This window comes from Herpailurus yagouaroundi, unplaced genomic scaffold (assembly GCF_014898765.1).
Source record: "Herpailurus yagouaroundi ecotype Mexico unplaced genomic scaffold, PumYag 191, whole genome shotgun sequence".
NCBI classification, from domain to species: domain Eukaryota; kingdom Metazoa; phylum Chordata; class Mammalia; order Carnivora; family Felidae; genus Herpailurus; species Herpailurus yagouaroundi.
The window spans coordinates 1,988,828-2,016,425 of record NW_024412422.1 but is presented as its reverse complement, the minus strand read 5'-3'; the positions used below and the strand labels follow the sequence as shown (position 1 = coordinate 2,016,425).

Below are 27,598 nucleotides of genomic sequence, written 5' to 3'. Positions count from 1 at the left end.
GCGCCAGGCGGCGCGAGGCTGAGGCCCCGGGAGCCCCTGCGCGCCGCCAGGGGCCATGGGCGCGTGAGAGCCCGGCGCGCGCCGCCCCTGCTGCAGCTCGAGAGCTCGCACGCCCGGTGTACCGTCCTCCTGGCCATTCCCACGTCCGCCCTGCGCCACCCGGACCAGTTATTTCGCGGCGCCGAGGCCCCCGGGACTGCATCCGAGCCTCCGCCGCCCGCTGCCGCCGCCGCGGCTGCCTCTGCTCTCCAGCTTCCCCTCCCCCCACACCCAGGGCTTGGAGTAGGAGGAGGAGGGGCCGTTGCATTCTCGCCGCCGCTCTTTGCAACCTGCGGGGGCCGGTGCATGCCCGGCGAGGAGTCGGGGCCGCTGCAGGTGCGTGCAGCCCCGGAGGAGACGACCCCCTCCCGCCCCCGGGCGGACCTGGGGGCTGCGAGCCGCGGGCGGGCGGTCGTGCGAGAGGAAGCAACAAAGACAGGCTGCAGCTGGGGCCGGCGAGAGGGGCCGCGGCCGCCCGGCTCCTGGCGCGGGCGGAGAGGGCGCCCCGGGGAGCGGCGCGGGCCGAGCTGCAGCCCTGAGCAAGACCCCGAGGGGAGGCGCAGCGCCGCCCGCCGGACGCGGTGAGCACAGGCCCCGGTGAGGATGCGCCGCCTGAGCGCCCGCACCGCCCAGGTCCCGGGCGGGCACGACCCACGCTGAGCCGAGAGACCCGCCACCGCCGACTTCGGACGGCGCGGGCCGGTGCCTGGATCACTCTCACCGACAACGTCCCTTTCCACCCGGAGAGAGGCATCGGCCCCCAAGGGGGGCTCCCTCAGGCAACCTCTGCCACCTCTGCATGGCTGCGACCCGGCGAGCAGAAAGTCGTCGCCGCTGAGACCTGGTGCCCTTCAACGGCCTGGCTGATCTGGTGAGTTGCGCGGGGCGGGGTTCCGGGCTGGAGCTGGGGGCACTCCCTGGCGTCTGGGCGGCCGGATCGGAAATAAAGGGGCCCTGAGCTGTTGGGAATCCTGAAGCATTGGTGCTCCTTGTCTTCCCCCCACCCCTTTCCCTCTCACCCGCAACTTGTCTAAACCGGCCAAGCGGCCGGAGTGGAGGTTGTGGGGACTCCACGGAGCCCTGGGCGAGGCGTATGCCAGAGAGGAAAGGTCACCCCACCCCTAAAGCCAACAGACAAAGATAGCAGCTCTGTCATCCGAAAATTCCCTGGGAACTCCCGTGTCTTGGAGGGCTGGAACCCTTGGGGTTCTCCCAAGCAGCCTCTGAGATCCTCAGGGGACATCAGCTCAGGGCGGGGGGGATGTGGAGTCCTGGCCGTGCAGGTGGTTGCGTTTGAGGATTGCGCCCTCCAAGGCTAGACCATAGCAGGGTCTCCTGTACAGCCCTCGTTCTTCAAAAAATCTTGCAAGGATGGTGGGTTCTCCAATGGGGCCACAGCCTGACGTCACTGCCAGGCTTCTGACGTCACGGGTTGCCGGGGCGACGCGACTTGCCTTGACCCAGGGCCGGAGGGGGCGGGGTTGTGATAACTCCTGGTGAGACCTGATGCCTTTGGGTAATGGAGGGGTGAAGGCAGATTCCCCCACTCTCAACTATAGTCCTCTGACCTAAATCCCCAGCTCTTGGATGAGGTGGGGGAGGGAAACAGTGCCAGCTGTCCCGGCTGATGCTCCTCCCCCCAAGGACAGGTGTTCAGCTTTGCCCGTATAGCCTGGCACTGCCTGGGGGCTCAGGACTGCCAAACAGAGCAGCAACTTTATGCTTTCAAAAGGGATGCTACGGTGAAGACCTCGAACCCCACCATACATATACCCAGCCGGGAGGCTGAAGTTCCCAGGGCCCCCAGAGAGACGGGGGACCCCTGCCTTAAAACAGGCCACTTCCACTCAGGAAAAAGTGTGTGCTCCCCCAGCCAGGGAAGGTGCAGGGCAGCTGCTGCCTGCCAGCCCTCAAGTCTAAGGGTTTCCTCTGCTGCACAACCCCAAGATGAAGGGCCTCGGCCAAGCCTGAACTCCTGTCGGCCCCGCTCTCCTTTTGGCATTTAAGATGATTTTGACAGGCACAGTGTGGTGCTCATTAAGTGAACAGAGGGCAAGTCAGGCCCGTCAGTGCCAAGGTCTGAATGAAGTGTGCCCCTGCCAGGGGCCAGCTTTGATGGGGTCAGGCACCAGCCCTTTCTTCCCCACACCCTTCAGGCACTGGCCCTGTTCCTTGTGAAGGCCCAGAGATCCCCCCAGCCAGTATCCTGCCGCTGGTTCTTTGATTCCTCTTCTGAGTTCCTTCCAGCAATTGCTACCATTGTCGGATGTGGGTGAAACTGCCGAGATCACATTTTGAGGTAAAGGTTAGAGAACTGTGTCATCGCTTCAGCGTGGGGTAGGGTGAGAGCAGAGGGAAGTGTGTGTGTGTGTGTGTGTGTGTGTGTGTGTGTGTGTGTGTGTAGGAGGGGGTCATAATGAGAAGCCAGGCCCTAGTCTCTATGCAGCCAGCATTTTTTCTCTTCTCCTACCCAGCTCTCTAGCTAGATTAACAGGTCAATAAATATCAGTGGAGCTGCTTTTGGGGGCTTGGCAGGGAGATGATATTTCCAGCTGAAATGGTGTCGTTAAACACACAGGCTTCCAAGGACAGAGCAACAGCAGATGGGGGGAGAAGTGGGAGAGGTGGGCAGAAGGGCTGTTTGCACTGCCTCTCGAAGCTTCCCAGTTTAGAAACAAACCCGGAGTGCGCGCCAGAGATCCACAAACACAGGCAGTTGGAGGTCCTCCGTGGAGTATTTACACTTCCACAGCCAAAGCGGAGGGAAAGGCTGTCAGAATTGGGCAATTCCTTCTGTTCCCTTCCCTGGGCTTGGCAATAGCACCAGGCGACGAGCAGGAGGGAGTGCCAGCTTACCCAGTGTCTCCCTGTGTGCCAGGCATCGTATAGGATCTCAGTTACCGCTTGGAGTGGCTCGTGTGCTGTGGCCCATTTTACAGATGAGGAAACAGGCTCAGGTGCTCAGCCAGGCAGCTGTAGAGGTTTGGCTCTGAAGTGCCTTGGCTCCGGAGTCCTCAGGTCTTCCCACACCCTTCCACGGGTGGAGGGGAGGCCTTACACCACTTGTTGGACAGGGTCCCCACAAAAGTCGGGGACTGTCGGCTGTGGAGGGAGTCTGGCCTCACCAAGGTTCCTTCCTGCACTGAAACCTGGGTTTGAATCCTGCCTCCCCGTTACCTACAGGATAGTGTTGGGCAGAGTAGCAATTTCTGCCCTGGCCTTGTGGACACCCTGCTTCCCTCACCCCTGGCACCCCTCTTCTCCAGCATTGGGGGAAGGAAGGTGGGACATGAAGCCTGCCTGGCAGGAAGGGTTGAGAGAGCTGGCCCTGGGTTCCTTGTCATCTGCCCCTCTGGGCTCCCCCCAGGGAGGGGTGAGGCTTCAGTCAGTTACTGCAGGGACCCTCTTGGTAGGCACTCAGCTGTTAGGGAAGTCAAGGATGTAGGTGGGTCGGTGGCAACTCTGGTAGATGTGGCTCCTGACCCAGCCTGGAGGTTGAGGAGGGCCCTCTAGGAAGGGTACAAGGTGACTCTGGACAAACAGAGATCTGCCCGGCAGAGAAGTGCAGAGTGTTCTGGTCATTGGGTGTGGCCTGTGAGTGCTCTGGGGGTGCTGAATGAGGGGAAGGGGTGGCCTTGGGGTGGATGTGTCCTGGAGATTTGGGTAGATGGGAGAGGTTTGGGCAGGGGAGAGGATCCGGCAGGGCTCCCTTAAGAGGGATGGTAACCCTGGACAGTCTCCTCTCTCAAGGTTAGCTCCCTCCCCCAACCCCCCAGTAATCCTTATCACTGGTCTAATTCCATGTAAGCTCGCCCATCCCCTATCCCTTCTGAGCGTCACAGTTGCTCTGGCGGGGAGGGGGCAGGGTTGGGCTGAGTTGCTTAACCCCCTGTGGTGGGCAGTGGCTCATGGTTAAGAGCCAGGCTATGGAATGGGTCCACCCTTGTTGGCCGTGTGACCTTGGGTGAGTAGCTTTGCCTCTCTGAGCCTCATCCTCAGAACAGGGCCGCGAATGACTCTTCCTGCCCCCCCCCCGGCCCACCCCGAGCCAAAGATCAAAGACTGCAGGGTAGGCAGGGACCCTTCCAGCTGCCTCCGCTGGATCTCCCACCCACCTACCCAGGGCACCCCACGTGGTGAGCACACGTGGCTCCCATCTGAGCTCCTATGGGGCTGGGGCCTGGCCAGGGGCCCCTCCCCAGCCTTCCCGGGCCCCCTCCACCTTCCAGTCCCTCACGAACCGGAGGAAGCAAGCGGAGCAGCTCATATTCATGAACCGTAATTCAATCAGGCGGCGATTCCTCTGGGCTCGGGGCGGGGGTGAGAACGAGGAGGCGCGCACAAAAGGGCCGCTTTATTACCTCCCGCGGGCCGGGAATTGCTGTTCTCCCCCAGCAGCGGCCGGAGCCGCCTTTATTGTGTTAACCCATTTGCGTGTCAAGAGCTATTGTGCGCTTTCTCCGCCTGTGTCGGGCGGACTGCGGGCGGAGGGCTGCACGCCGGCCGGTCACCTCCGTGGGCGCCGCCCACCGCCCTGATTGGTTGCTAAGTGATTTGCATCCAAGGTAATCACTTTTATCTCAGAAGGATGTCGACTATAATTATAAGCTACTGACATCTTTTGAAATCTGCCTAATGACTATTTTAGTCTGCACTGGGCTGGGGGTGGGGAAGGGGATTCTGGAGGCTGGGGTGGGCGGAGAGGAGGCTGGAAGGGGGATGGATTCCTTACACCTGGACCATTGATTCGTTAGTTGAGAAATATCGGAGTGCCTACTGCATGCCTGGAACAAAAGAGGGGTTCTGAGATGGATCCGGGTTGCATTTGTGTGGGCGGAGTTAGTACCATTTCAGAGATGGGGAAATAGAGGCCCTGGGGAATATGAGCCACCTGCCCAGAATCACAGACCCAGTAAGTGGTTGGAACCTGAGTCTCTCTGACCCCCAAATTCATGTGCTGGCCGCAGGATAGGGGTGCAGACAGAAATAATAGTGGTGAGCATTCCTGGGGAGAGGTCACCTGTCTGGTACCTCCCAGGGTGGATGTCATAGCCCTAAGAAATGCAGATGCTGCTACCTGCCCCCCCCCCCCATTTTACTGGTGTGTGGGGTGGGACCCGGGCACAGAGAGGTTACTTCGCTCCCCAAGGTCACAAAGCCAGGAAGTAGCTCAGGTGTAAAGTCTGTTGGTGGCCAGAAGTGGGGGTGCAGAACACAGCACGGCCAGCTAGAGGAGGATGAAGGAACAAGCCTGGGCTCCAACCACCCCCCCACCCCCACCCCCTGGGTCTACTCGGGTGTTGGGCATCAGGGTGAGCAAGGGCACCCTGACGGCCACTGTGCAGGTGGCAAAGCTCTAAGGAATCAGATGGCCCACAGCCTCCACGGGGAGGAGGAATCTGCAGCTAATTCGGATTCTGGTCAGAGCCCGAGCAGGGCTGGAGGAGAGACATGCAGGAGGGAAAAACCACGTCATGGCGGGCTTCCTGACAGAGGGGGCTTTTGCTCTCAGGCCTGAGGACTGGGTGGATCTGCCCAGCATGGAGTAAAGATGATGTTGCTGGCAGAGGGACTTTGAGATTCAGTGGCATGACCAGGAAGGGCAGGGGGAGCTTCTAAGAAGGCAGAGGTAAAGGGAGAAAAACTAGGACGGTGTGCAGGGCCTTGAGTGCTGAACTAAGTAGTTGACATGTCCAGAGGCAGAACAACCTGAACCATCTCGGGGAGGGGTGAGGTGTGATCGGGGTGCTGAAGAGGTCAGTCTGGCAACATTTGCAGGGAGTTGCAGATTAGGATAGAACTCTGGGCTTTTGCACTCTCACTGGCTGTGTGTCCTCAGACAAGCCGCTTTACCTCTCTGGGGCTCACTTTTCTCATCTGTTCAAGGAAGTAATAGCAGTTTTCTCCCCGGCTGGTGGGTGGGACGAGCTTGAGTGTGCAGAGTACTTGGGTGAGTTTGAGCCCTTCACAAGTGGGTGGGCTCAGGCACAGGCCCCAGCCGGTCACCCTGGCCCCAGAGCAAACCAGCATCCCGGCCACAGCAGCTGTTTGGGGCCCTGGGAGCCCCTGCCATTGTGCAGAGGGCACAGAGGACAAAGACCCGGGAGGTCAGGGGGTAAGGCCGAGGCTGGCTGTGAACAGGCTCCTGGGGACAGGGACTTAATGATGCAGAACTTAATGACCCAGAGTCTGTGGGGAGGGGTGGTGTCCCTCAGAGGAGGAGGTCGGTCCAGCCGCCAGCTGTCTGCTCCGGGACTCGTTGCCAAGGCGGGCGCAGCTGCCCCGTGGGGTCCAGGCCTGAGTTGGCACTGGGAGACACAGAGGAGGCAGGGTCTTTCAGCCTGCAGTCCCCAGGCTGAATTTGGGGCTTGGCCCTGGCCCTCAGCATCTGCGTGACCTCAGTCTCCTCATCTGTCGGATGGGCCAGGGGTCCGCTTGGGAGGGCAGCTGCGAGGCTTGGCAGTAACCCACAGCAAGTGAGCAGTAAACAGGAACTGCTATTTTTACTCTTGATTCATCCGTTCATTCAGAGAGATTACGGCTCCGTGCCAGGCTCCCTGCCAGGTGCTGGGGACGCAGAGATGAACAAGCCCAGTTGCCTTAAAAGGTGGTGAGGCCTCAGACACGCCATCACAGTGCAGTGGGTCTGTCGCCACAGTGCAAGAATTCACATTGTGCAGGCATTGTGCCAGGAGCAGGGTCGGGGGGCCTGCAGTGAACAAGCCAGATATGGCCCCTGCCCTCTGGGGCCCCAGTCTCTCAAAGCATGCTGGGAAGTCAGGTAGAAACTATTACTGCCGGCTGGGATAGCCAGGGAGGGCTCCGTGGAGGAGGAGGTATTTTCGACTGCTGACTTTGGAGATTCCTGTCTAAACGCCTTTGCCTATTATGGGAATCACAGGGCACTGTTGGCCTCTGCCCGTGCTCCAGGCTAAGCTTCCTGCTTGGGCATTTTGGCCTGTCACGTAACCCCCATACGACTGTGGGAAGGGTGTTTTTTTATCCCGGTTGTATACATGAAGAAACGGAGGCTCAGCAAGGTACAATGACAGCCCAGGGCCACACGGCAGGTCAGCAGAATCCCCTTCATTATCCATGCAAGCTTCTGCCTGTCTTCTTCCTGTGAGAGGACCAGGCTGGGTGGGGCTGTCATGGGAGGATCCTTGGGCAGGGTCTGAGGGGATCCAGTTCTGGGCCAGCTGTTTTCTTTATGAGATGCACGACCTTGAGCAAGTTACCTCCCACCCCAGCCTGGCCTCAGCTGCGTCCTCTGTAAAATGTCAAGGATGGCGTATCTGTGGCAGGCCTGGCTTGCCTCCCACCGCTGTGCCCTTGGCAGACATCGCCAATCAATTGCTGCCCTCTTCCCCTGCTGAGTTCTTCCCCTGACCTTGGGTTCTTTCCAGGGCTCTGGGCAGGCAGCTCCAATCCATCAGGGGGGCCTAAGAGCTGAAGCCCGCTTGCCTGCCTGGCCTTGATGAGCTCAGAGGCCACGCCGGCCCATCTCCATATGGTACCAGAATGAGGGACCCCGGGGGATCTTCTCTGAGGATATAGGTTGTTCAACAGTCACAGGAGCTGGTGAGGTATAAGAGTCTGTTACCTTTATCCAACGCCCAAACACACCTGTGTCTGTGTAGCCCAGTGCCTGCTCATTTCAAGTGCTTTAGGCCGATTCCAGATGCTTTCAGTCTGCATAATAACATTGAGTGAGCTCTTCCTGAGAGCTTGGTCCTTCTTGGATGCTCCGTCATTTATCATTCTGCAGAGCACCTGCAATGTGCCCCTCGACCACCTCTAGGAAGAAATCTTAACCCATTGTAGAGATGAGAAAACGGAGGCTCAGAGCCATTAAGCAGAAGGGGTCATGCCCTTGCTGAGTGGCTGAGCTGACAGTCACACTCCGGTCTCGAGGTCCACAGCCTGAAGCAGGGCTGAGGATGGCAGGCAGACAGGGCAGGCTTCCTGGAGAAGGTGTTACTAAAGGCCTTACAGCTTGCTGGGCTTCTGACAGGTAGGGCTGGGTCTTCTAAGAAGGTGACGGGCCCCTCTGGGGGAAAGGGGCAGCCTGAGAAGCAGCTCAGAGGCAGGCAGGCAGGCGTGACTAGTGTGGGCTGAGGGGCCAGCATGTGGCTGGATGTGCCTGGAATATGGAGACACGCGGGGCCTGTGGAAGGAGCCAGGGCTGGTCTTGGCATCTGGACTCCGTGGTAGGGATCTGCGGTAGCTCTTTGGGCAGAATAATGATCCGGTCCCATCTCCGTGTATTTCTTCAGCATCTCCTCGAACCCAGGGTGAGGTTAGCTGGCGCTTGGGGCTACCCCTGCTCTACCTGAAGTCTCGCCTAGAGCACGTTGAAGGAATAAATGACTGAATGCTCAGCCGCCTGGCTGTCCTGCTCCTGACTTCCCAGGGGGCCCAGCTGCAGGGAGGAGAGAGGCCAGAGGCCGGGGGTGGTCGCCCGGGGAGGGAGCCAGGCAGGCGCTAGGGGCCAAGGCTTCCCTCCCGGCCCTCCTCACCTTGCTGTCCATCCCCGAAGCCCCTCCTAGACCTTCCTGCAGTGCGGTCCACGTCTGGCGGGCAGCCTGGACCCGGTGCTTGGGGGGATAAAAGATGAAGGTTCGTGACCATTTTTTAACTCAATAAAGGGAGAGACAAGCTGCAGGCTGCAGGCCGGAGATATAATTAGTTCGCAGCAGTGGCGCTTTCTTGATTTAGCTTCTGAGAGAACAAGACAAGGATGTTATACCCAATTAGCAGTAACATCCAGTCGGAGCCTCAATAGGTGAGATAACAAGCTATTTTTATGACTTTTCTTTCCCAGCTTGGAAGGGGCGGGGGAAAGGGGGTATCAGGGCCTTATTTCTTTTCATCAGGGAACAATTATTAGCAATCTCAGGATTTCCCAAAGCCAAACGGTGCATTTGTTAACCCAAACAAGCACGCATCCCAGGGCAGCAGCTGGGGTGGCCGGCTGGCATTTTGAGGCCAAGAGGAGTAGAAGGGGTACAGGCCCCATTCTAGAAGCCCTCTGAAAAGGCTCCCAAATGCAGAGAGCCTGTTGGTTTGGCAGGGGAAGCCCGGGCCCCTGAGAGGTTCTTGGTGCCTGCCTTGATTTCCCTACCTGTACAGAGGCATAAGGAGGCTGGCCGGTTCTCCTGGGGACGAGGAAGGAGCCAGTTCTGGCTCTTGGCAGTTCTTCCTGGCACCGTGCTGGGCCTTTGTGCCAACTGGGCCAGTGGTTCTGGCTCCTCAGCCTTGAACCTGCCATTGCACTCTGCTTGCTGGACCCCCATTATGGCTCACACTGCTCGACCACCCTCCTGTCTGTCCTCATCCCAGACCCAATCTCTGGCAGGGCTGAGTGGTGATTAGCTCCTCTCTCTCCCTCCTCATTACCCCCACAGCCAGGGCACCAAGCCCTGGCCAAGTCTCTGCTGGGCTGGGAAACCCTGCCAAGCCCCACCCCAGCCGCCTGGCCATACTCCCGACTCCTGGCGAGGGCTGGGGGATGCCCAGAGAGGGAGCTGGCGTGGCTGTCCTGCCGCCCCATCGGCTTGGGCCCAGAGCCCAGAGCAGGTTCCTGGGCCTCCGCCCATCCTGCAGAATCTGGCCCTGCCCTGCCCTGAACCCCATCTCCCCCGTCAGCGTGGAACCCCACACTCGAGGTTCAAACAACTGACAAATCCAGCCATGCAAAGTGGGAGTTTAATTGCAAACAGTTTTTATGGATCATGGGCCCATCTGTGCCACCATATGCAAAAGGAAAAAAAAAAAAAAATCCCCATTAAAAAAAATTTTCTCCCTGCCCCACACCCCACACTGACTCTAAAAGAAACATTTGCCAAGGTTTTTCTGGCTGGAGCCAAGCACAGAGCAGGGACCCATCCAGGGGACTTACTGCAGGGAGGGCCTGGCAAAATCAGGGGGCTGGGTGAGACCCGGGTGGCTGCTGAAGAGAGGCTAGGGCCTCCTCAAACCGAGGGCATTTTGAACCCCGCCCACTCCCACCCCCTGGGTTCTTTTATAGCTCTGGGCCTTTGCACGTGCCGTGTAGCTGTCCAGGGACCCGCTCTTCTTTTGCAGCCACCTCGCTGATCCTGTTTGCATGTCTTCCACAGAGAGACTTGTCCCAGAACGGGCCCTGCCCAGTGTTGATGGAGATGTGGGAAAGAATGGTGTCCTGGGGCCCACAGAGGAGGGACTTCCTCTTTCATTTCTAGCCCAGCAGGATGGGGCTGTCCAGGGCCTCACAAATTCCCTTCTTCCTGGTGGTCCGGGCCTCCAGCCACGGTGCCCAGATGAGACCCACTCAAGGGGTCAGCCTTCCGCAGGCCCTTAGAAAGGACTTCCACCCACGTCCCAAGTGGGCTGGCCATCAAGTGGGTCTGAGAGGACTCCCCTCTGAGGCAGCCTGCCAGAGTTCGATTGCCCGGGTGACTTCATTTCTCCCTCTCTGTGCCTCAGTTGCTCCCTCTGTAAGACGGGGATAAGTCGATGAGATAGCACATCTGACGTGCATTTATATCTGTCGTGTCTCTTCCCCAAAGGGAGGATCTTTGCTTTGTTCAGTGATGTCCTCCCAGGTTCCTAATGAGGACGCTCGATGTTTACTGAAAGGATGTGTGTGAGCGAGTAAAGTATTTGGAAGGCTCTCCTGGAGGTCATGGGACACAGGCTCATGGCAGGCCAGAAATTCAGGGTTTTTATACCCTTTCTGAGGGAGTCTAGGAACCAGTCTGCAGCCTGTGCGGATTCTGAACTCCCAGGTCTGCAGGTGAAGAAAACTGAGGCTCAGATCAAGGGGCTCCCCCAAGGTCATGCCGCTGGGACTGGCATGCCGACCTGTATGCCTCTGACTGACCAAGTCCCTGTTACATTACAGGTGCAGAAGGCCAGGCAGGCCCTGAGTGGGGAGGGGATTTGGCCAAGGTCACATGGCAAAGAAAGAACTGCCAGCGTTTGTGGGGTCCTTCCTACCCCACGTCCTGAGATGAGGGAACTGAGGCCCTGCAGCCTCAGAGCCACACCAGCCAAATACCCCTGTGCTTCTCCCCTCCCTCCCTCCCTCCCTCCCTCCGCCCCAGGTCTGCGCCCAGGATCACTGTGCCTGTGGGTTTGCCCATCAACTCATAAGCCAGCAGCTTGGCGTGTGTCAGCAGCCAGGCCCCGTCGGGGGGGTGGGGTCCTGGTGCCCAAGGCTCCGGACTTGATGCAGCCCTCCTGCAGGTGGCCGGGGCAAGCGGGACCCCTGGGACCCAGGCAGGCACAGACTGGTCAGACCCCTGGCAGGAGCCCAGGCCAGGCGCCAGGCAGCCCCTTCCCCGCCCGGCAGCGATCACCAGCTCCCGTTGTAATCATTAAAACTATTAGAAGGAAATGTTCGCTTGAAGCAAATGTCAGGCGCCGAGTTGTGCTTTGTAAACGCTCACAATTAATGCCAATCAGGCCCGGAAAAAAGCCGGCCCGGAATCCTGTCTGTTTCGTCTCATTTGTCAGCTGGTGCCGCTCCATGTTGCACATTTTCATACAATTGCTATAAACATAAAAGGGAAACTCCACAGTGTTCCTGGGCGCCCGGATGGTGTGCGCCGACTTAATTACTTGGTATTCCGCTGCTCACTTGGCCGCCCCGAGCGGGTGGGAGAGAGAAAAGGGGGACTTTGTGCGGCAGGGTGAGGGCTCCTGGAGGTCAGCCAGGGGGATGGGTCAGGCTCCGGGCTCGGGTCTCCCGTCCCACCCTCCGCAGGCCACATGGCCCACAGAGCCGAGGCCGGCTGTGAAACGAGAAAAAACTGCCCAAACACGTTTGCAGAAGAGGGCGAGTCAGAATCCACTGGTCTGGGTCGGCTTCGAACCCCGAGCCCCTCTCCAGAGTGATCCAGCAGGTTTATTGCCCTCCTCCTGCACACCAAGCACGGCGTGGCTTGCCAGCTGGGCCTCGGTTTCCTCTTCTGTGAGTTGGGAATGATAGCTCAGTGGTCAGGAGTTCAGGCTTCCTGGGTCTGTGCCCTGGGCTGGGGGCATCCAGCAGCTTGTCCTCATTGGGCTGTTGAACTGACCTTTGGGAGCACACTGCCCTTCTTATCACCAGAGCGTGAGGAGTCTCACGGATGGAAGCGGTGCTGGGCTTCCGACCTGGCTCACTGGACTCCAGAGCCTGTCGTCATTGTGCCACCCTGCCGCACGCTCTCAGGGTAGCAGCGGGGTCGAAAGGAGACGATAAATCTGAAAGTCCTAGCGCACAGTCGGCGTTTCGTAAACCGTAGCTGCCGTTATCCCGCAGGTTGCAGATGGGCTAGGGTTGGAGAGGGCTCGCCTTGGCCTGAAGGTCAGCCTAGGTGGACCTTGCCGGATGGAGAGTGGGGATGGAGTGGTCCACAAGGGGTGCTGTGCCTCCTCCCTCCCCAGGGGGCTGGGCCCACCAGGCCCCCAGGGCAGGGCTCCCCCAGTTGCCTCCAATCTGACTCTGAGGTGCTGTGTGTTGGGCCCTGCACCGCCTGACTGAGCCCTCAGGAGCCTCGAACGTTAGGCATCGTCTCCATTGTACAGATGAGAAAACTGAGGTCTAAACTGACCGAGGGCCGCATACACAGCTAGGGGCAGCTGGAGCCACATTCAGGTTCGTCGGCTCCAAAATCTTTTTTTCACGCCTTCCTAGCTGCCTCCCCATCGTGGCCTGGACGTGAGGCCTTGCCACACACCGTGAACCCACCCCAGGCCCCTTTTGAGCTCTCTAGCTCTCTGTGGACGGGGTCTTCTAAGGCCAGGCTGGCTTGGCAGGGACACACCGGCCTTTGTGTAGGCTCGGGCCAGGCAGGGCCGCCAGCAGAGTGGGGAGAGGGCGGCGCGGCCCAGCCGGCCAGGGATAAATGCTCAGAGCAGGGAATAGAGGCCCCTTTGTGTGGTGCTCAGTGGGGGAAGGGGATGCTGCCAGCTGCCACCCTGTGTGACCGGGGAGGCCCGAGCCCTCCACAGAGGTCTGCCACCAGCCCCGGGGGACTAGCCAGGGAGCCTGTCATCTTCTGCCCCCCCCCCCCCCCCCCCGCCACCACCTTCCACCATTATTTGCCTGCTTTTGTTTTTTGGGACCTTTGGCTGCTCAAGAAGCCAAGGGCAGTCATGAACCTGGTTGGCGGTAGGCCTACTGTGTGCCAGCACAGGGCCAGATGCTCCGCCAACCCTGCAGGTAAAAGGGTTGAAAGGGGGCAACAATTTTAAAAGTCCTAGCGCACAATCGGTGTTTTCATAAATGACAGCTGCCATCATCCCACTGCCTGCAGATGGGCCAGGGCCAAGGGGGTTCACCCTGGCCTGAGGGTCAGCACCAGCCAAGGCAGGTAAAGGGCAGTGGTCCCGTTACCAGTGAAGACAGGCTCAGGACAGCGGACTGGCCATACTCACAGCTGCTCACGGGGCCAGTATTTGGCCAACTCCAAAGCCTTCTCTTTCCATGGAGTTGCCTTTGGTGCCCTGCTGGTGTCGGGTCCCAGGACCCGGGGCTGCAACTTGAAGTCCCACCTCAGCTGCCCAAGTAGCTTTAGGAAGGCTGTCGGCTGCCTTTGTTCCTTGGGCAGGCATCAGGCACCCCTTCTGTCCCTCGGTCCTGGCCAGGCTCTGCAGTAGCTGCCGTAGCTTTAGTGGAGATCCGGGACAGGACCTTGTTGAGGGCCTACCCACTAAACTTTCTCTGAGTCTCAATCACCATAGCTTAAAAATGGGAATGGAACAGAATCCCTGCATTGGAGACGTGCTAGGACACGGGCAAAATGCTGAGCTTAGAGCCTGTACGTGCTCAGGCTTCATGAACACGTCCTGGGCTTTCTGGCATCCCTGCCCCCTCCTGGGAGAGGTAAGAGGACAGGTGAGGCAGCGTGCAGGTGGCAGGGATGTGGGGTAAGCCTTGGGAGCATAAACACATGGCAGGGATTGTCTCATGGGGGTTCCTGCCGCAGCCCCATTTTACAGATAGGCAGACTGAGGTTCAGATAGCTGAAATGACTTGTCAGGGGTCCTAGGATCACAGGGAAGGTGGTTTCCTGGAAGGCCAGTCCTTAGTCTCTTCCTGACCTCCACCCAACCCACTGGGCAGCTATCCACTGTAGACACTGACCAAGTCCCCTCTGTGCTGTGGGAGGCCCAGAACACCCACCCGCAGCCCCAAAGGCCACTCGGCTTCCCAAGGCGTATTGTAGCAACCTGATACCCCAGCTCGCACCCACCAGACCATTCCCTCCCCTGTGCCTTTGTCAGACCGGGGCTTCTACTGGGGCTGCCTTCCCAACACACACACACACACACACACACACACACACACACACACACACACACACTCACACTCACACACACTCCATGCGTATCCGCATCTTCTCTGCAGAGTAAGTCCACCTCACCTCTTCCTAGTTGTCCCCCATCCTGGAGGGGCTTGGAGTCCCCCTCTGGGTTCCATACCCTGCCTTCTGCCACCGGAACCCCAAGCCTTTTCACCTCTCCCAGTTCATTGCCACAGTATGGTGCACAGTAGGCTGTCTCTGAAGTCCAAGATGCGGCCCTGGCCTCAGGGACCTGGCCCCCGCCCAGCCAGAGAAATGGATACAAGCAGATCAGAGACGAGGTTGCCTGTCCGGGGATGGGGTCAAGTGCAGGACACCTGGGGAGCAGGAAGCTCTCACCCCAGCCGACCCTCTTCTCAAGAAGGGAGCCAACCCTTCCAAGCCCCCACTGTGCTCCTGAAAATTTAGCTGTCTTAATTTTAATCCTCCCGAGTTTCACAGATGGGAAAAGGAGCCTCGGGAAGGCAGACACTGGCCAAGGCCACCCAGCTGTGGAGGGCAGAGCCTTGGCCTGAGGAGCCTTGGCCTGAGCCTCAGACCACATGACCCCAGAGCCGGTATGTGCTTTTCTCCAGGGTGGAAAACTCAGGTGCCCACTGGGGCCAACCAGGTGATGCGATGAGCGAATGCACCTGCCCCACTGGGCCTCACGGGGGTGTGGGCTCGGTGGTTCCCGAGCTGCCAGCTTTCATTCATTTGTTTTCAAGGCAAACCAGACAAGGAGAATTTGGAGGAGAATTTTAGTTTTATTTTCTTTTTAATATTGGCAACCATGTCACTACCCCCCCCCCCCCACTACAGCAAACAGGGCAAAGAAAAGCTGTTTGTGGGCGGGATTTGTGCCCTTCAGGGACGTGGTGGTGCCTGGGTAGAGAGCACAGCCAGCCAGAGCCCCCAGAACCCAGCGGCAGCTCCAAGCACCTCTCAAGACACCCCCAGATGCCGCCTTCACTGCCAGAGGCAGGAGGCAGGGCCCAAAGCCCCGCGAGGGCACCACCCAAATAGCTATAATCAGCAGCCTCGCCAAGACTTCAAACTCACCCAATTATCCTGCGAGGGAAAAAAAACACAAAATGAAAACAAATTAACATGTTTGCATAGAAGCTGCTGCAGCAACACACACAGCCGCGCGCGCGTGCACTTGCCGGCGCATGTCCCAGCCAGGCCCCGAGACGCCGCTGCCACCACCGCCTCCCCGAGCCCGGCACCCACTGCCAGGGCTGGGCTGTGCCAGTCTGTGCCCACTCCCCTGGGCCAAAATGTGCCCCAGGCCCAGCGACTAGACCGTCACCAAACCCGAGGGGGCAATGTCTCAGTCATCCAGCTTTCAGGGTTTTTTCTCCGCCCCCCCCCCCACACCAATTTAATAAATACCTGGAATTCACTATGTGCCAAAATCCAACCTCACTGATGGGGAAATAAGCACAGAGAGGTGAGTTGACCTGCCCTAGGCTGCACAGCTGGTGAGTGGAAGAGGTGGGGTTTCAATCCAGAGAGGCCAGCTCCGGAGTCCTCCCCGTAACCACCAAGGCTTCTCTGTGGCTCCCTCTTGTCCGTGGATGAGGTGCCAAGACCTCAGCCTGGCCTTCAAGACCACCACCCCACCCCAGCCCCTCCAGCCCGTGTCCATTCTTGCACACCCCACCCAAATTGCCTGCCCCGTGTTTTTTTATGCTGAGGGGTTGTGGGTGGGGTGGTCACGATCGCGGAGCCACACGGATATGGGTTCAAATCCCCGACCCACCGGTCCCTCACTGGATGGCTTTGGGCAAGTGGCTTCCCTTCTCCGTGCCTCAGTTTCCCCTCCGGGAAGACTGGGATAATAATGGTCTCTACTTCAGGGAGGTTATGAGGATTCAGTGGGCGGATGACCATGAAGTACTACCTCTGGCATCTGCACATGGGGTGGGGTCTTCCACTGGAATACCTTCCCACCCCTGCCCTACGGTTCAGTGAGCCCTACAGGCCTGGCTCATCAGACTCACTAAGCCCCTCTCGGTGTGCCATGTGCTCCGTGCAGCACCCTGCTCTGGGCTCCCTCGGAGCTCCATCTGACCGTGGTTGGGGTCGTCGGGCGTGTGCCTCACCGTCCCTGCGGAGCCTGCTGGGTCCCCACAGCCCGGCACTGCAGGTGCTCAGGCAAGGCTTGGAGCATGCAGCCACCAATGCCCACTCTGACCTGAGCGTACGTGGGGCTCGTCCCTGCGAGCTGAAGTATAAACCTTACTGGAAGAGCTGGGGTTCAGGTCTTGGAGCTCAAGGGTCCCCAGGCCAGGGCCACACGTACCTCCTCGAGTCCCCTCGCGCTGCTCTGCATGGGCCGGGGACAAATCCCTCCACTTGTTGAAGCCATTGTCCTCTCTGGCCCACGATGGTGAAAGTGGAGGGTGGATGCTGCCAGCACGGTGGGTACCCGGTGGGCAGTGGATTTCAAGGGGCTAAGAAGGTACCGCTGAGCAAGTGACTGCACTCCACGTGCTCCTCATCCTGCCCAGTCTTCTCGGCCCGGTGACAGAGGTGCCGTTTCTAGCCCCAGTTTTCAGATGGAGAAACAGGCCCCCAGGGACCTGCTGACTTAGGAGAGTCCTGCCAGAAGTGGCAGAGAGGGCCCCGGGTCGCTGCTTCAGCCTTCGCGCCCACTGCAGGGGCTAGGGGGGCCGCGCCTTGCAGCTCTGGGGCGTGAGGCCCAGCAGGATGCCATCCTGGTGGTGGCGGTGGGAGGCTGACTTCACTGTGCTCAGGATGGCCCCTCTGGCGTCAGCCCCTTCCTTGGCCTGCAGTCCTGCCGACTGCTCAGAGTCAGGGCAGTGTCCAGGGGAGGTGGCCCAGTGCCCACCCCAGGAGCGACCAGTGGGATGCCGGGTGCCCACTTGGAATCCCAGCCTTCCCTTGGTCTGCCCCAGCCACCGGCTTCAGAGCGCAACAGACCCTGCTTCATGTGCAGACCCCACCAGGTGGCCTTGGACAGACCCTGGGCCTCGCTGAGCCTCTGCTTGAGGCATGGATATGCCTGTGCTTCTCAGGGCGGGCTCAAGGCTGGGTGGAGCAAGGGGCACCCCTCCCTGTCTTCCAGAATCTTCCCAACCCTTGAGCCTCCGTGACACCACTTGGGGTGGGGCTCACGTTGCCGCCCAGCCCACACCCCACTCACCCATCTGCACTGTCAAGTACCCACTTGGTTCTCTGGGGGCCTACATGTTCCAGATGTGTGGAGGGGTTTGTTGGGCTGAGGTGGTAGGTACACGGTGTGGTCAAATGAAGGAGAGACCCCAGGGGCCAGGGCACATCACCAGAGAGGAGAGCTGTGGGCCCTGGGTCACACAAGGGGTGGTCAGGAAGGAAAGGCCCAGTGCATTCCTCTGTTCATTCGGTGGGAATTTACTGAGCATCTACTGTGAGCCTGGCCTTGGTGTAGAAAGAAACTAGAGATGGGCCTGTGAGGCCCCAGGTTCGGCCACCTTCCTGCTGAGCACCGCTGGGCCGAGCCACAGTCTCTCCAGACCCAGCCTTCTCACACAGGGTTATGGAGAGGGTCACTGGGAGGTGACGTTCAGTGCTAAGTGGTTGAGAGCCTGGGAGTCGCACACGGAGGTTCATCCCCTATCCCACCCCTTGGGGATCAGGTAGGAGCTGGTCCATGGAGCTATGTCATGGAGCTATGTATGACAGGGGACACGTGCTCACCCTTCTGAGGCAGAAGCTGGGAGCTGGTGGGGTGTAAGAGGTAGGGAGAATGTTCTCTTTCCTCCCTCATTACAAAAGTAAAATTAATCTTTTAGTATTTGGAAGCAATATGACTGATAAAAATTCAGCCACCATCCAGCTGCCCAGAGCTCCGCACTTGGTCTCATGCTGGGGACATTCCCCCCAGGTGTTGGGCGTTCGGGAAGGATCTGGTTTCACCTTGTATAAATGACGCCCTGGTCAAGTGGGGCTTGTGTGAGTTAGTGTGGACAAGGCCAAGCCCAGGCCTGGCCTGGAGGAAGGGCCCGCGCCGATAGGCACATTCCGGCCTGGGCTTCTGGGAGCCACCTGCCCGCCCGCCCAGCAGCCCATTGTCTGGCATGTGGGGGCTCAGAGCAGCCGTTGTTCCGCACACATCTGATCCTGTCTTTTCCACATCAGATCATTTGTAACCGTCACCAGGCAATCGGGCCCGTCGCTGATTCAATCTCGGCTTTGTGCTGTCACAGCTGTTTTTCCGCGCCGGGCTGATTTTGAAAGGAGGCCCATCTTCTGGGCCCGCTCTTCAGAAGCAGGGGGAGGGGGTGGGGGGGGTCTTTATGTGTGTCTCTGGGGTGTGCGCGTGCCCGTCACCCCCCCCCCCCCGCCCCGTGCATCCCCTGCCCCAAACACACATACGCACGCCTCTGCCTCCCCTCGCCAGAGTCGAATTCGGAATGAGGTACACAGATAAGGGCCCCGGGGCCCCACCCCATCCCCTACCACCTGCCCACCCCGGGCACCTATGTGCCCCAGTGTGCAAGCACAGTAGAGATTGTCCTCCAGTGGAAGAGACAGATGCTAAATTGTTCATCAATAAGGTCATTTCAGAGTGGTAATGACAATGAAGGACCTAGAGCTATGATGGAATAGTGGCTGGAGCAGTCAAGGAGGGCCTCTTAGAGGAGGTGATGTTTGGATTGAGGTGTGAATGAGGAGTTGAGCTGGCACAAAAGTGTCCCCCCTTCTGAACTGAGATGGTCTGTAAGTGTAAAATCCATCCCAGATTTCAAAGGCTTAGCCGAGGGGGGGGGGGGGGAGGGGGGGACATAAACTATCTCATTAGTAATTTTTAAATATTGATTACATGTTGAAGTGATCCTATCTTGGACATATTAGATTAAATGAAATGTCATTAAACAGAATTTCCCTTGTGGATACTAGACAATTTGTAATTACATTATATTTCTATTGGAGAGCACTGGTGTATTTAGGAGAGACAAAACTATAAGTGCAAAGGTCCTGGGGTGATACTGAAGTTGACCATTGACCTGTTAGAAGAGCAGGGTAGCAAGAGGAGAAGGATAGTGTAAACAGGGAGTGGAAAGATGCTCGCATAGAGCCTTAGAGGATATTGATAGAAACGCCATGGAAGCCAGTGGGGGAGTTTAGAGTAGAAAAGGAAGTGAGTTCCACATAGAAGCTCAGCCTGGCCCCTGCGGGGTGGAGAGTAGAATGAAGGGGCCCTGTAGAGGCTGGGACGTGATGGGGCGCATGGTCAGAGCATGGGTCTGTTGTGGAAGAGTTGCAGGAAGGACCTGCTGGAGGGTTGTCTGGACCAGCTTTGCTTCCCTTCACGCCTGGATTTCAAAGCCTCTGGGCCCTCTCGTGCTCCTGCCTCTCTCTCTCTCTCCACCCATCCCCACCTTTCCCAGCCACTGCCTCCTCCCTGAGCAGCTGTTCCCTGTCACGTCCAACAATTTATAATACATCCAGCTCCTCGCCTCCGGGTGATCAGTGGTTGAAATCCTTTTCAAAAAGTTACTTAAGGGGCACCTGGGTGGCTCAGTCGGTGGAGCATCCAACTCTTGATCTCAGGGCTTGATCTCATGAGTTCAAGCCCTATGTTGGGTATGGAGCCTACTTTAAAAAAAACAAAAACAAAACAAAAAAAAAACAAAACAAAACAGAAGTGATGCACAGTCACTGTAGAAAAATTAGAAATAGAAGCACAAAGAAGAAGAACCAAACTCCCTAGAGATAAACACAGTCACATGGCCAGGCTGTGGCAGAGCTGGGGTTTGAACCCAGGTGGGTTGGCCCCAGCATCCCAGTGCTGAGATCACAGCACCCTGTGGCCAGATGACACTGAGGGAGCCCCTCTCCCAGAAAAGGGCTTAAAGACGCGGCACCCCCAGCCCGGCTCACAGCAAAGGACAGAAGCTGGACACCTGGCCCACATACAAGTGGGGCTTGGCTCTGGGGGGTTAACATATATATATATCTATTGATGATATAGTTGGGCTAGAGTGCTTCGTCTTGTTTCCCTGCCTCCTGTCCTTTGAAGGCTCTGCTCATTTCTGTTCTAGCCTGATCCTCTGAAGCATGTGTTGATCTTTGGCTCCTGGCTCAAAGTCAAGAACAAACCTCAACCAGACACTTTTATCCACCCCTCCTCTTACCCCACCCTACACCTGGGCTTCTGTTTCCTAGTCTCCTAAGCACTCCTGGCCTTCCTGCCCTGGGCCCAGTTTTCTGCCCTTCCTCTCTCCCCTCAGGGTCTAAGTCTGGCCCAGCCCAGCCCTGCCCCTCCACCAACTAACTGCCTGCCCTGTGGCCCTGGACAGCGCCCCCCCCCCCCCCCCCCCCGCCTCCCCACAACTCTGTCCTGGCCTCTGTTTCCTCATGGGTACACAGACCGTAGTAATCTCTTTCTCTAGGTTGTGGGGTTGGTTAAATGACGTGATGTCTGTAAAGTGCTGAGCCCATGGGAACACTAAAAATAAAAATCAGCTCCTATTATTACTCTGATTATTAGATTTTCTCCTTCCCTGTTGTTGGGTTAAGCCTGAACTGTGGGGTGCAGGGACCTGGGGGCATGCAGGGGGATAGGTGAGAAGATGCATGGGAGCACTGAGCCCCTCCCAGCTCTATGATGGGTCTTACATTTGCCCTTTGCACAGTGTTCCCCCTTCCGGACTCATTATCCCCAGTCATCTCTCTGGTAACACCTGGTATCGTTTTAGTCTCCACTTGTATGTTGCTCCTCCACAAAGGTTCCATGACCTCCAACAAAAAGACTGGGCTGGGGCCTTTCTGCTGCTGACATTCAGTATATTGATGCCTGGCTTCACCCCCACCCCCACCCGCATCCCTTGGCTGGAAGGTAACAGTGGAGACCTTGCTGTCACTTATGCCTAGGTCAGGATAGGGGAAGAATGGATGACCTGTACAGTCGTGCCACCACCGCTCCCGCCCCGCCCCCCCCAGCACTTCCCTTCCTGGGATCTGGCTCTCAGGGAGTGGAAGCTGGGTAGGGGTCTGAGATTTGCTAGCTTTGCTTCCCTGGCTAGGGCTTCCTGAAGGCTCCTTTTTGTGAGAACGAGCCCCACCCCCATTCACTCCCCTGGTGCTCCTGGGCCGTCTTTGATTCTGGGAGGAGACCAACCAGGTGTGATGCCAGTGCCAACAACTACCCCCTCACCCCATCACTAGAGGGAGAGGTTTTCAAGCCTTTTTATGGACCTACCCACCCACCCAGCACCTTCTCTTAGCCTCTCCCTGCCGTGAACCAGCACTTGGCCACAGGAGGTGGATCTCGCCACCTCGTGACTGAAGTCCCTGCCCCTGGTGACCCTGCCTGGCCTTAACGCAGATGGGGTGCTCTTAGTTACTCATCAAGAGGGTTCCTTCTCCTTCCTGGAGCTGCTGCAAGTTCTTCACATTCCCATTTTTTTCCAAGTCTTCATAGGGACCCTTTCTCCTCCCCTCTTCACCTGTTTACTACCTATCTGTTGACAATAATCATAAATGATACTAATAACAGCTACCACTTGGGCAGTTATTACTATGACCCTGGCACCTTATTTGTATGATCCCTGGTAAGAAATTAACCCTTTTTTCAGAGGAGGAAACTGACTCTCAGAGGGTTTGCCCTAGGCATCATAGTTAAGGGATAAAGCTGGGGTTCAGTTAAGGGATAAAGCTCAGACATCTGGCTCCAAAGCCTGGAACAATATTGTCACTCTCCTTAGGAGGCAATGGAGCTGTCCTTTCATTGTGACACCCCTAGGCTAGGTAGGGTGGCCCCATCATGGCTACCCCTTGTCTGCCTTGTAGTTGCCCTTCTGACACCCTCATCCCGCTGTCAGGGTCTGTCACTGCCTCAGCATCTCACACAGGACCCCACACACAGTAGGTGCTTAATTTGTCATGTCTCCAGAGGTTGGAGTGCCACCCAGGGCAAATAACATCTAGATTAGTTCCCATGGTGACTGACGTCACTGTGCTCCCAGGCTCTGCCCTGCCCCTTTCCGCCGGGGCGCTCGCACTGGGAGCTGGCCGTGGTGCTGAAGGGCTCGGGAGGGCCACCCACCCTAAACCGCCCCCTCTGTCCTAGTTGGTCATTTTCTGAGCCCTGTTTTGCCTCAACACCCTGGGCCAGCTTCTTGCCCATCCTTCCTTCAGGAGATGGTTTCCTAGGGGCCCACTATGCACGGCCACTGGTCATAGTATCATATACCCATGGAGAAGGGATCAGAGAGAGCCATGCAAGGAACTCCCATTAGTTTGATTATTGATCAGACGTTTATCAAGCACCTTGTGTGCCTCTGAGAAGCCCTTGAGGAACCTGGGCTCCAGCTGAAAGTCAAGTAGAATTTCAAGGGGCGGGTAGAGACTCAGGAAGGGCTTGCAGGCAGAAGGGATTCCATGGGCAAAGGCCTGCACGTGTGGTGGTGAGAAGCTTGCGCTCACCACAAGGCTCCGCTGAGGCTGCCTGCCCTCCAAATTCATGATTGTCAGTTCACTTTTTGGTGTCTCCTGGCAGCCCAAAACTGCCCGCCTCTCTGGCTCCAGTGCCCAGCCCAGGGCTGGACCTAGACTGAATGGAGAGTTGTCTCCCAGGCCAACTCCCAGGATGGAATCTCTGTCCTGGGAACAGAGGGAGCCAGGGATGCTTTGTGGCCAGATTTGCATTTTGGAGAGACCTCTGGCCCTGTGGGGGTGTGGGGATGGATGCAGCAGTAATCCTGGCGGTAGATGAGGCGGCCTGTTGAAGGGGGCAGTGCCCCTCCACCCCAACCTTTGAAAAAAGAAAGTGAAAATCCCCTTCTGGTGCTGCAACCCAAATGGCAGTGGGGAAATAATCACTTTTCACAGACCCCTTATCCACAGCCAAGCCCTGCGCCAGTTTAATCAGCAGTGGTGGTGCGACTTGAAGATTCCCGGGCTTGAGAGATCAGGAGAGGGGTTAAAGAAAATTACCCTCGCCTCCTCCATGCTAATGTAATCTCTAACCAGATCTGCCTAGCCGCAGCTCAAATTGCTTTTTAGATTAACATTTAATTATTAACAGGGTCCCCTGGAAGGCCTCAGGCTCAGAACAGGGATGGGGGAGGGAGCTGCAGGAGGGGGGATGGGGGTGGGCTTCTACTCTGGCTGCCCTGCAGAGAGACAGAGTGGGATGGGGGGGGGGGAAGGAGTAGGGGAGAGTGGGGTCAGGAAGAGAACAAGAAGGAGGGACAGCAGGAAAGAAGAAGAGAGACGCCAGGACGGGAAGGCAGATGGAGTAAGGGACAGGGAGAGAGACCAAGAAGAGGAAGAAAGAGACAGACAGTGGATCTTCCTGTTGTGGGGGAGGGGCTGTGCACCCTGATTCCCTATGGCACTCCTGGGCAAGGGTCCCTCCGCCCCTCTGTCCTGGCCAGAGGCAGGCGATGTTCCTGCCCCTCACTGTTTATGGAGGACTGAGCTTCTGAGGCTTCGAGCTGGCCTGACTTGTGGTGCTGGAGATGGTCACAGATAAAGTGACTTGAGGCCACACAATCAAGATCTGACTCCAACTCTCCCAGGCTCCCGGTCCAGTGCTCATTCCCTTCCCCAAGCCCTGGGCCTCCCACCTCCACTACACATTCTTCCCTGTAGGTGGGGTCAGGCTCTGTGGCCAGGACAGGGTGAGGAAGAACAAGCCTTCCTGTACAGCAGCGGGGGCAGGGGAAGGATCAAGGTGAGAACTGTGGGCAGCTCCTGCCTCCTCCCCCTTGGAGGTTTGTGGGGCCCCCGAGGAGTAGTGGGCAACTCCTTCAACCCCTGTTAGGAAACTCAGAGTCCTAAGAGTCTTAACGGTCCACCCAGCGCTCCATGTGAACTGCTGGATTTCTCCAGCTCCCTGTCTTATCCCAAGTCAAGATTCTGAATCCCTCAAGTACAGGCTGCATCTAGAACCCCCCTCTGTGTGCCAACAGAAGACCTAGCCCTGTTGCCTTGCACAACATTTAGTGCACTGGATTGTTTGAAAACTAAATCGTAACATCCCCACACGTCTAAGCTGGAAGCACCTCCTACAAGATCCGCTGGTCTACGCCCCATCAAGGTGCAGTTAGGGAAACTGAGAGTCAGGGAGGGACGGTGACTTCCTCCAGGTCACTCAGCCAGTCAGAACCCTGGTGTGGGCATGTGCCACCCACAGCTTTCCTCTGTGAACTCCTATTCTCATTGCGCACTGGGAAGGGCCTGGCATGACCTTCCCCTCCAAGCCACAGCTAGTCTTTGGCCTTGAGTAGAGCCAAGGAGGCCAGAGCAGACAGCTCCAGGAGCAGGGGAAAGACACAGGCTGGAAGTGGATGGCCATGGCCTTCATGAGGTCACAGCCTCTCCAAGCATGTCCTCATATTCTGCCCTGCCTTAGGGCCAGCCCAGCCTGGCAAGGGACCATCTGCTGACCTGCAGGATGCATGAGGGAAAGCTCTGTCCAGCTGCCACCTTAGAGAAATAGGAGCAGCTGGAGGGAGAAGCCAGGAAAGTTCACTTTCAATGGGCTGGATTCGGGAGTGGGAAGTCCGTTCTTACTGGATGTTCTCTTTAGCAGGACATTCGTAACCGATTTTTGTACAGCCCACGAGGCACTGGACTGGCCCTCAAAAGATGCTCAGGGAGTGTTTGCTGCCTGAATGAATGAATGAACAAACAAACGAGGGAGGGAGGAAGGGAATGGGTGGGTAGATGACAGGCACCTCAAAACGTTCTCACAGAGGCAGGGTCTGCAATATATTCAGCTCAGTATTGTTCTGCCCAACACAGGCCTCACACGCTGTCCTCTGTGAATGTTTATGGGATGAGTAAGTGGCCTCCTGGGAGCCCCTCCTCCTCCTTCCCCTCCTCACCTCCCTCTCTGTGATCCCAGCCCCTCCTGGAGGAGAATCAAAGTGGATTTGGGCACTGGAGAGAAGCAGGCCTTTGCCTCTGCTCCTTCCTGCCCAGCTGCCTAGAAGCTGGGGAATGAGGGCCCCCCCCCCCCGCAAGATTGATCCAGGAGTGGGGGCCACATGGTGTGGGGCTGAGGGTGTAGTCTCTGGTTGGGAGTGACACCTAAAAGCTGCATGACCTTGTGCAGATTCTTCCCTTCTCCGTGACCATTTCCTAATCTGTGAAATGGGGCTAAAACAGCACCCACCCCAGAGGCTGCTAGGAAGCTGCGGTGAGGTATAACGGACAGGATGCACGTGGGGTGTGGCACAGAGGGAAACTTCGATAAATGGGAAGCGCTATTATTAGTACTAATGTGTGTGTAGTTACTTGTGAGCTTCCCCCTCCCACTGGCTGGGGCTTCCCGAGGCCCCCTGCAGCCAGACAGGCTGGGAGAGATGACAGAAAGCAGGCAGGGCCAAAGGCCCCAATTCCCTGTTCTTTTAATAAAAATAAAGACCCTTTAGACATCCTTCTCCTGTGCATTGTTCTGCCAAGGCAAGCAGCACAGACTCAATTCCTCCTTGGACTTGGAAAGTTCCTTCCTTTCTTTCCCCTCCCCTGTCACATTTCCTTTATCTAAATCCTCAGCCATGAAAGGGCATATCGACAGCTGGGGGCGTTATCTGGTGGAGGGGACCTTTTCCTAGGGGTGCCTCTGAGATAAGACGTCTTATCAGCCCCCACGTCAGGAATGATGCCAAAGCATTCTAATCATTGAGGCTTGCGACATTTTCTCCCTCCCTCCCCCCACCCCCTTTTTTTATTAAAGTCACAAAAGACCTTGGGCGTATAAACAGCCTGATTTGCAGATAGGGTTTCAAAATGAGCAGCATTCCCAGGACGGTCCCTGGCTTGGGGAGTCATGAGTCTGGGTGGGGCCTCCAGGGTGCTGGCTTTCTGCAGATGGGATGATGCCAAGCAGAGAGGGGGCAAGGTGGGGGCAAGGCAAAGAACCTGAGTGTTTTAGGCGCCTGCCCCATTCCTGTCCCCAGCTTGCTGTGTGACCTTGTGCAGGATGCTCGACTTCTCTGGGCCTTGGTCACTTCGTCTGACAATAACGGATTCATTGATTCAGCCCTTCATTCAGCACCTATTTATTAAATGATTGCTCTTTGCCAGGCACCAGGAGAAAGAGACAAATAAGACATGGTCCTTGCCCCCGAGAAACTCACAGTCCAGTGGAGAGAGACAGACGTGAAAATTGGCACTTACACTTAGGACCGTGATGGGGGATGCCCAGAGGAGGGGACAGCTGAGTCAGAGTCTGAGTTAAAATGGATTGGGGTGGCGGTGCTATAGGCAGAGGGGCCAGCACAGGCAAAGGTTTGGGCGTGTGGGGCAGCCAGCTGGAGGGAGGTCTAGAAGAGCTAGGGCGGTGGAGGGGGAGGGTGCAGGCAAAGAAGGCTGGGCTCTATTCTGGGGCCAGAGAGACATTGAAGGGCAAGGAGAGGGGTCTTTGTCCTGTTGTAGATGGTTGGGATGATGTGGGAACTGGTGGTAACCCACTTGTCATCGTGCTCGGCCGGCTCCTACCCCCTCCCACCCACAACGTGCCCCAGCAGTAGGGCACAGGGTTCCTGGGAAAATGAGCAGTGAATTGGGATTAGAGGCACAGAGAGAAAAGCCCTTCCTCTTCAAGTGAAGATGGTCTCTCAGGCAGCAGGGCCCTGCCTGCCGGTCCTCCAGAAGTGAGGGATAAAATGATTCAGGCAGTTGCACTGAGCTGAGGCCTTAACATGGATTCTGTTCCCTCGGTGGTGGCAGGGGAGGGGGGGCAGGATCCTCTGTCGCTCCCCCACCCCCACCCCCGAGCTGGGGCAGGTGACCTGTTGGCTCCCAGAACCACCTAGGTGTCCACCATCAGAGCATTCTGAAAACCAGAGCCTCACCGGGAGGGCAGCTGATGGGGTCCAGAGAGACCCCAAATGAGGCAGTCTGCCCCTCACCCCCAACAACTACAGCCCCCAGCCTGCCCCTTTCAGCTGCAAAGCATGCTGTAATGTGTGGCCCAAGGGGAGTTGTGGGGGGGCCTGGACAGGGGCTGGGCTTCTTGGGCCCCTGGCACCCAGTGAAAGGCAAGAGGGAGGAAGGACCTGTGCGTGGGGGCGGGGGGGGGGGGGGGGGGAGTGTTGGGCATTGTCTGGACCCTGGTGGATAATGACCTGGGAGGGTCAGGGAGCCTCTTTTACAAGAGAGGGGCGGTAGCTTCCCTGGGGTCACACAGTGGGCACTGGGGTAGGGGTATGTAGGTTCCAGGTTGCCTGGCCTGGCCTGCAGGCTGCCTGCTTGGGCGGGGGGGGGGGGGGGGGGGGGGG

The 27,598-nt window shown here is 57.7% G+C and overlaps 1 protein-coding gene across 3 annotated transcripts in view; it reads left to right on the top strand.

Annotated features, from left to right (window-relative positions):
• The first annotated feature begins 26 nt into the window (after positions 1-26).
• FAM222A (family with sequence similarity 222 member A) overlaps positions 27-27,598 on the top strand; it is a 55,800-nt gene continuing 28,228 nt past the window's right edge. The window contains exon 1 of one of the 3 annotated variants that reach the window (XM_040443607.1): positions 27-910. The gene's annotated coding sequence lies outside the window, so the exon portion shown is untranslated. The remainder of the gene's footprint in view (positions 911-27,598) is intronic. The other 2 variants (XM_040443609.1, XM_040443608.1) reach the window with 2 other exon arrangements.